This window comes from Molossus molossus, unplaced genomic scaffold, assembly GCF_014108415.1.
Source record: "Molossus molossus isolate mMolMol1 unplaced genomic scaffold, mMolMol1.p scaffold_m16_p_14, whole genome shotgun sequence".
Classification (NCBI taxonomy): Eukaryota; Metazoa; Chordata; class Mammalia; order Chiroptera; family Molossidae; genus Molossus; species Molossus molossus.
The window spans coordinates 64320522-64329542 of NW_023425349.1; positions in this window are offsets into that span (position 1 = coordinate 64320522).

The following is a 9021-nucleotide window of genomic DNA, read 5'->3' on the forward strand; positions in this document are numbered from 1 at the left end:
GACATGATCAGAGATAACCTATCTATATGGCAGGAAAAAATGACTGATTACTGAGCATGTACTCTCCCTGCAATTACCTTCTGAAGCCCGAGGGTGCCTCACCTCATGCTCGGCTCGGAACGCCGCACAGAGCTCACGGTCTCCCTTCCTGTCTGTGAACCTCTCGTGTACGCGGTTTTTCTGACTCTCTCGCACATGCGGGGTTCCCATACATAAGTATGTAATTAACTTTGGTCATTTTCTCTTGTTAATCTGTCTCATGTCTATTTGATTATTCGACTAGCAGAAAGGACCCTGAGGGTAGAGAAAAGTTTCTTCCTTTCAACAAAGCCAAAATTGATTACCAAATGTATATACACTGCTTTTTAAAATTATGTACACACAAAATCATTATGACTATCATTCTACGACACGATCGCTTCTTCTGGTGCCACCTTCCATTCCTACTATTCCATTGTATTTGCAATTCTGATTTAACCGGTTCTCTTCTGGTGGATATTTAGGGTGTTTGCAATGTTTCTCTTCTATAAAGTAAAAATCTTGATGGATTCAACCAAGATCCAGTATGAACTGCTTGAACAACATCAAGTGGAGTGTTCAGGACCACACAACTGGCTAAATCCAGAGGTGGGGCAGGGTCAGCCGTGGTTCAATCAGAGCTAAGGCTCCATCGCTCTAAGGTTTTGGACCTGCTGTTCTCAGAAGGTCAGCTTAGTCCTTTGGCTGGAAAATAAAAGATGACAGCAGTCGCGGTGTCACATACAATCACAGCAACATCCAGGGAAACAGAAGCCACCCTTCTAGTGCCCCAGCAAAGATCCTCGTGATCTCTAGACCCGTGCACGCGTGATTTTATGTGCTGGCAGGAGAGTCAGCAGCAGGTTAGAATAGGCCAGTGTTTCTGAATTGACCACTGGACAAAGAAAGTAGATTTGCTCTAAGACCAAGGAGGCTCAAGTTCAGGAGCTCAGTAGGAAAATGGTAGGCCTGAAGGAACAGAGGTGAGGTAGATAATTTAATGGAAATAAAAATTGTTGAGAAGGGGGAAACAGATTAGGTAAGCAACTAATGATGTGCGCTACAATAAATAACAATGTAACGAACACCATTAGAAAAGGTAGAGAGACCATGTATCTGTATATAACAATCATTTCCTTAGGATTCATTCCAAGAAGAACCATTGCAAAAACAAAGAAGATTTTTATAAATGTGGGATTTTTTTGGACTTGTTTTGTTTTTTATGTAATGCCAAATTGCCAACCAGAATTGCTATATCAATATATACTCCTCCCAGTAATATGTGAATTCCAGGAAGGAAGGGTCTACTTGACTGGCAAAAAAGTTTGAGTAGATAACACCTGATAAGACAAGAAACATAGGTTGGGCTGAACTATGGGTATTTTAAATGCGATAATGAGGAATTTGACCTTTAGTGAGAATTTAAATATTTTAATTTTTTAAATTTGACATACTAGTTTTTAAAAAGGGTTTTGAAAGGACTTGGAATAAAAAAAAATACTTCTATTATTTATTCATTTATTTTATCCTGACCTGAGGACATTTTTCCATTTTTTGTTCAGACAGAGTGGGAGGGAGACAGAGAGAAACATCGACGTGAAAGGGACACATCGAGTGGCTGCCACCCACACAACCCACTAGGGCCGGGGACAAACTGCAACCGAGGTACGTGCCCTTAGTGGGAACCGAACCCAGGTCTCTCGGGACCGCAGGCTGATGCTCTAACCAGCCAGGGCATACTCCTATTATTTAAATATAAATGTGGGAGAATAAAAAGACAAGCCACAAACTGAGAGAAAATACGTTCAAAAGACTACAGCAGGCCACGGGGGGAGCAGAAGAAACCATGAGAGTGACACCGCAGTGGGCTGACCTGCTCCCAGCCAGCTCCCCAGAATTTGAGGAAAACTGGAGCCGATCCGTGCATTTCAGTTGGTGAAAATTCACTCGGAGCTCACCCCTGTCTACCATTTCCTCCTCGTATCCTGAAACCTCTCATTAATATTTTTAGTCCAGCACATTGAATTATTGAGTGTACTAAAACATGGTAAAAATAATACGATGCTTTCTCAGGCTCTGCACCCTGCAATGTCCGGTCCCAGGACTGAACGACCTTGCCCTCACAGAGCAAGGTCAAAACATCAGCTGTCGGCTGCGAGACACTGGGCAAGTCACTCTCTTTTTCACTTTCACTTTCTTCACCCATAAAATTGAGGTAATACAATAAAAATATATACTTCACAGTATTGTTGAGGTAATTAATTAAGATACTACACCAAGCAGAGTACCAGGAGCATATTCAATGCAAATAATGTTTTCTTCCTTTCCGGTGACCCTTAAACAACACACATGTACACACAGATTGATGCCAGCACCCACATTTACTCTCTACCCAGCTCCTTTTAGAAACTTGCTCTCATGTCACAGACCCTATGACTCTTATGTTCAGAAAGTTATAAGCAGGTTGAGGGAAGAATAATCTAACCACCACGATGAGCACAGTGACTTTAGATTTCCTTTCCTTTACTATGGTGCAAGCCAAATGGACATTTTGTATCTTCGTGCTATCATAATGAAGGTCATTTTCCTTGACCCTTGGGCAAAAATGTTGCATGTGTCTCACTGCAGTAGTTTTGATATTAAAATCAGATTGCTTAGCAAAATAATTTGACGTATCAATTCTGAGCATCTTTGAGCGTCCTTAAAAAAAACGGACATATCTGGTCAGTTTACAAATATACTATGGGTGTATACATGCAAAGCTCAAAGTTATTGTGAAAATAGAATGGCTGACCACCCATTAGTCGATACATGTTTACTCACAGCTGAACATGGTTATGTTTTCATGAGGTCATTTTATTAGACAACAAGCAGCACACCTGTCTGGGTCAGGACAGGCTGAGAGGTAGAAGGACTCCTCCTTCCTCAAGATATCCTAAGTAAAACTGCACTTGCGATACAGGAAATTACGAAAACACTTTGGGGGTTCTTCCTGGGGTGGTTATTGAGAGCCAACTTGAATTTGAAAAGCAGCAGCACTTGCGTTTCAGGAGGACTGGAGCCAGGGGTTGCCATGCTCCAGGCAAAAGCACATGTGCATTCAGCAGACTCAGTGTGGGGAGGGGCAAACACTGTTGTCCCACCTTCCCGACTCCATCTGCTCAAAGGATGATTTGAAATGATCTGTGTCTGATACCTGCAGGCATCAAGGACAATAAAACAAGGGTGGAAAATAGAAGATTATTCAAAATTGAATTGCTCCAATAGTTTGGCCATATTCCCAAACATGCACATTTAATCACCATTTTTTTTTTTAATATTTAATCACATCCTTCCCTGTGCCATTTCAGTTATTGCTATTTAACTTTTTAATGAATAAACCATGGTTCAAACAAAACAATCAGCACCATGGTGAATCATTTTTAATCCATCAATGTAAAAATGATCAGAAATTATGTATAAATGATCAGATGGTTTTGATGAAATATTAATGGGTTGCTTTTTTAAAAATTAACTTTTCCCTGCTGCAGTTATTCTGCTAAGTTAAAATGGGGTCATTCAAGCTGCTTTATGTAGGTACGAGGGTATGAGGCACTCTGGGTCTGGGGTAAACTTCCGGTGGGTGGTCTAATTCTGAGGTTGAAACTTGACCTGATGGAAGCACAACAGAAGCTCCACGCATAGAGACAAGCTCTGTGCAGTCCTAGAGCTTTAGAATCCCTGCAGCTGATGACCTCCCAGCCTCCTCATCACCAGAATGAGAGTAGACGCCTCCTAAGGAGGGCTCATCGACTTCCTGACACCTCCAAGGCTGAGCCTGAGAACTGGAGATTCCCCTACGAGCACCCACTAGAGCCCTCCATCTCACATCTATTTTCCCATCTGAATAAACCATTCCTGCCAGGTGACTGGCCCAACAGTGACCTCCGCCCCCAGCCTGTCCATGGAAAGGCACTGTATTATGATTCAGGCACATTCTTATAAGTGCAGCTTAAATCAGCACACCAGCAGTGTCACGCATTTAGGTGGCGAAGTGCCTGGAAGTCATGGATATTTAGTGATACCCCACAGAACATTTATACATGCTTAAAGTTAAAAAAAATACATTGTTTTATTCTAAATGAGTTGTGTGGGTGGGGGCACAAAAAATAACTTTCCTCCGACCTTCTAAGTTCTTCTAGCTGGGCTGATAATCAAATTAACATTAGCGAGATTGATAGAAGAAAATGTCCAAAATGTATGATACATGTACAAGTGCCATCAGACTATGCATTCCAAATTAGGCAGTTGAGAACTATATGCCATTATGGACAAATGAGGGGAGGGGCGCCCTGGGATTTCAGAGGGAAAGTAGGCAAATTACAGGTAAATGAGAAAGAACAAACATGGTAAATAAACTCTTGCTGGGCCACCCAGAGACAATGGGACAGGAAAGGAAATTCAGCAAACAGGCTTTGCTAGATCTCTCCCTGTGAGCCACATTTAGTTTATATTATGATGCTAAAGTGATGTTCTCTTCCTTTAAGCAAGTTTTTCTATCTGAATTCCTTGAGGCCGGTAAAAGTTTCTTTCTAAGTCTTTTGTTTCTTAATAACCAGCTTGAAGTTAATTCCCCAAAAAGCATATTTTGGGGTGGCAAAAGTTGGCCCCCCCTCAGTTGCAACCTCACACTGAGTATGTGATGACAGACATTTAAAGTTTCAAAAAACTTATGAGAGAAAGATTCAAGTTAAGAAAAATCTATACATTAGTTTATTATAGTATTCCCTAGGTATAAGTAGACTCCTATTGCAGAACTTTATTTGGTTATGAAACATATGTATTGTATCTGACCATAATTTGCAAATGACTACAACTCAATCATCATAGTGTAACACAAGTGGCAACGTGGGCAGAAAGTGTGTCATCTGTAAGAGTCACTGAGAAATGACAAAAGGGAGAGTTGTCCTTTGTCCATTAGGATACAGACATAAGGGGTACGAGCTATCTCACACAAAAAGTTGTTTCTCAGCCTTAAAGTCAGGTCAAACATTCACTGCCCAATAGAGTTCAGTTCTTCTGTTAAGCATTAGTAAAGTAAGGCTTTCACATCCTATTTAGAGCCATTACACAATGGTACCAATACAGAAAATGGGTGGTAATTTAGGAAAAGAGAAACTTCTAAGTATGAAGACACAAAGCTTCCTCAGTTGAGATCATTTTAAGCCATAGATTTTGACTGGGTTTTGAAGGAAACTTGTGCCCAGGGTGAATCAGTTTGATCAGTTTGATGATTCTGATCATGTGTTTCCAGAACTGGTGGTGTTGTTGTTGTTGTTATTGGGCTGAAGTGCATTCCTCTCCATTAATTAGTTTATTTTTAAATGAATGTAGCCTCTTTTTCCCTCAGAGAACTTTCAGAAATATTAACTGTGTGATTAAGCAGCAACATCTGCACTGATACTTAGACCTCCTTAATGGGCGTTTTTCAGCTCTTACCAATAGAACAAGACCCTTTCATATGTAGCCTCTGTCTTCAATAAGACTCTTTAGGAAGAATGTGTAAAAGTACTCAAGCCCTGGCCCATTTGGCTCAGTAGTTGGAGCATCAGCCCATGGACCAGAGAGTCGTGGGTTTGATTCTGGTCAAGGGCACATACCTCTATTGCAGTTTGATCCCCGGCCCTGGTCGGGATCATGAGGAAGGCACCCAGTCCATGTGTCTCTCTCACATCGATGTCTCTGTCTGTCTCTCCCTCCCTCCCTCCTACTCTATCTGAAGAAAAATGGAAAAATATCCTTAGCTGAGGATTAAAAAAAAAAAAAAAGTATTCTTGAACTATTTGTTTCACTGAAAAAAGACAGTGGCTGTGCCTCATTTTTAGGTAGGGGCTGAATGAGAAACATCATGAACAAACTTGGGATAATATTATCTTCTTGTCGGGCAAAATAGCTTTGTGGTTCATCTTCTCACAATATCTGTGAAGGAAGATGAGAGCGATTGACTTCAAGACTGGCATAGGTCTTTTTTAATTTTTTAATTATTGCTCACACAGAGAATTTCCTTACCCACACCCAACTTGCTGGGAAGCTGTCTTCTCCCGGGTCACGGCCTGTCTCTGGCCACCCTGGCTCACACATGGGTGGACGGGGAGAGTCTGGGCCACAAGATCATTATTGCTGGGTTTGCAAAGTTTCCTCCAAGTGTGGTCCATGAACACCTGCTTTAACATCACTGAGGGAGCTTGCTAAAAATATAAAGTACTGAATTCAACCCCGTGTCTACAGTCTCAGGGTGGTGCCCAGAAATCTATGTTTTTCCAAGGTTCTGAAGTAAATCTCATGAGTATTCACCTGAGAACAATACAGAAAAAAAGGAGAATGGTAATAGCATAGCCCAGAGATACACTAGTTATCTAAAGGTGGTCTCTAGTCTCCTTGGGAGATTAACTTGTTCTGAAAATAAATTTAAATGAAGAGGTTTATATTTCCTTCTACAGGTTTAGAAATTCTCTAACTCAACAGAACCCATGTTTTAATAGCAGATTTAAATCTAGCATATTGAATACTGGTCTACCTGAGTTTTAGGATTTTTATGCTCCTATTTAAAACGGACTTCAATTTGATTGCAGCAAAAAAAATCTGTGAAAGCATTTAATGTCCAACTGTCTCATTAAATCAGCTGTGTAACAGTATCGCCAATAGGAACATCTGGGAACCAAGCTTTATTACAAGTCAAATGTTAAGTTTGTTGCCATTGGCATCAAGGAACTAGTTTTATGCTGCTCTAGGAGGCAATGAGAAAAACCTGAGCAGAAAGGATGCCTTAGTGTGGAAAACGATTCTGTGCATGTTTTATAGCTCTCCATACAATTACTTGATTATTTGTGGGCAGTTAAACTACCTTTGCTTAGCAACCTTTTTTCTTGTGTGGTCATTTTCATGTTAACATGCAGCTGGTTAAATATTTCTTTAACAACCATTAAAAAATAAACACCTGATACAGTGAGATTGTTGCCCAAATAAATTAGAGAGATGGGGCAGGGGGGAATGAGAGAGACAGTGAATGGACTGGACAATTCGTTTGACAATTGGCCAAGGAATCTGGTCTCCAGCCCCATCTCTGAAACAGCAGCATGTCAAAAGGAGGCTGTTAATTGTACTCTCCTACTTTTTGGGTGATTGGAAAAAGATTTTAAATTTCTAACCCACCATTTCCTTTTCTATAGTAAAAAAAGAATTACACTGAAGTATCTCAAGGATTTGTTTAATTTCTAACATTCTAGTACTAAATATAGAAAAATGTATCCAGTTCAGTAAAAAAGGCAAATGCATCATAAGAGTGAATTAATTGAATTGTAATTTATTTGTAGTAATATGGAGAAGTGCTTTAGAACTTTTTATGAATAGAAAGCTCTTTTGTTAAATAAACACCTATGAATAACTTTTTACTTTGGTTAAAGATTTATTAAAAATATTACATTTTAATAGAAATCCAGGAATACACTTAAATAAATTTTTATTTTATTATTCATAGCAGCATCTACATACTCCTGAAAAATAGCATCTATGGACATAAAATAGATCTGATTCAATGTAAAAGCAATTTCCAGTTTATATAAAGCTTCTTGGATCTCTTGCAATAACTCCAAATATAACTCCAAAAATATTTGGGGAACTACCAAAATGAAATATGAAAAGATCAACTTGAGCATACCGAAATAGAAACTAGATGTTATTCATCTAAAGGTGATATCAAAAGCTGGAAACCAATCAAACAAAATGGTCAGAGAAGGTGATGTTTCATGCTGAAACTTAAAGATGAGACCGATCTAGACCCACAGAACTGGCGGGAGCATTCTGAAGACAGGGTACGCCCTGGGAAGGCCCCAAAGCAGATGGTGCTGGGCTTGCAATGGTACCAGCAGACAGCATGACTTCAGAGGGATTACATGAGCGCTGGGAGGCAGATTCTCATAGTTTCCCACAGAGTGTGGGTTAAGACTAAGCACAGAAGAAATTAAAAATGTTAAGCAAGGTAGTGACATAATGCAGCTACATCTTGAGAAACATTACTTCTGCTCTATGGGTAATGGATAGGAATGGGGAGAGAAAGAAAATGAAGACTACTAAAGGGGCTCATGCAGAAGTCCAAGTAGATGATGATGGTCTGGAACAAAGGCGAAGACGGGAAAGATAGAAAGAAATGGAAGAATGTAAGGACATTTGGAATTAACAAAGCTTGATAATGGGATGAATACTTGGGGCAAGAGACTGGGCAACCAGAAATTACTCCTAGTTTTCTGGCTTCTGTTACTGGGTAGTTGCTAATCCTGAGATGTGGAAGACTGTGAATGAGGAAATTAATGGAACGGGGGAAAATACCTGAATTATACTTGACAGTTTTCTAATAAACTATTCATGCAACTTTTTCAGTTGGGAACACTAGGAGAATTTAACTGAGTATAATATGTATTTTTTTCAGATTAAAAGCATTCTAAGAGGGCTGTAAGATTTCTATTAACTCGAACATGTCAGTCTTTCAGCGTTTTCACTAAACCCTCTTCCCACAGTTTGTTAGCAGAACCTTCAACCTTGACTGTCAATACCGGCTTGATGTTTGTCCTTCCACTTACAGCCCATGCGCCAGTGGGGAATTGCGTTTTGGTTACTGTTAGCCCTGAGCTCTGAACAGTGTTCTGCAATAAGGGAGCGGCAGGAGGCTGCTTATTAACTAGTCACGACACTCTACCCACCCTGTGACTTCATTTCTGCTTTCATGGAAGGAAGAGTAAGTGGGTGGGTATTGTCTCTCTGAAAAAAATGTGAGACTAAATTATTATTTTCAACTTAGCATATGCTGGAAAAATGGGAGACATTAACATTTTGCACATTATGATTATGAAAATTTTCAATATACAGGAAAATTGCAAACAAATTTTAGTGAACGTCTATATTACCTAGATTCTATCAGTAATGTTTTAGGAAAGGTGCTTCATATTGCATCTTTCCATGTATCCGTCT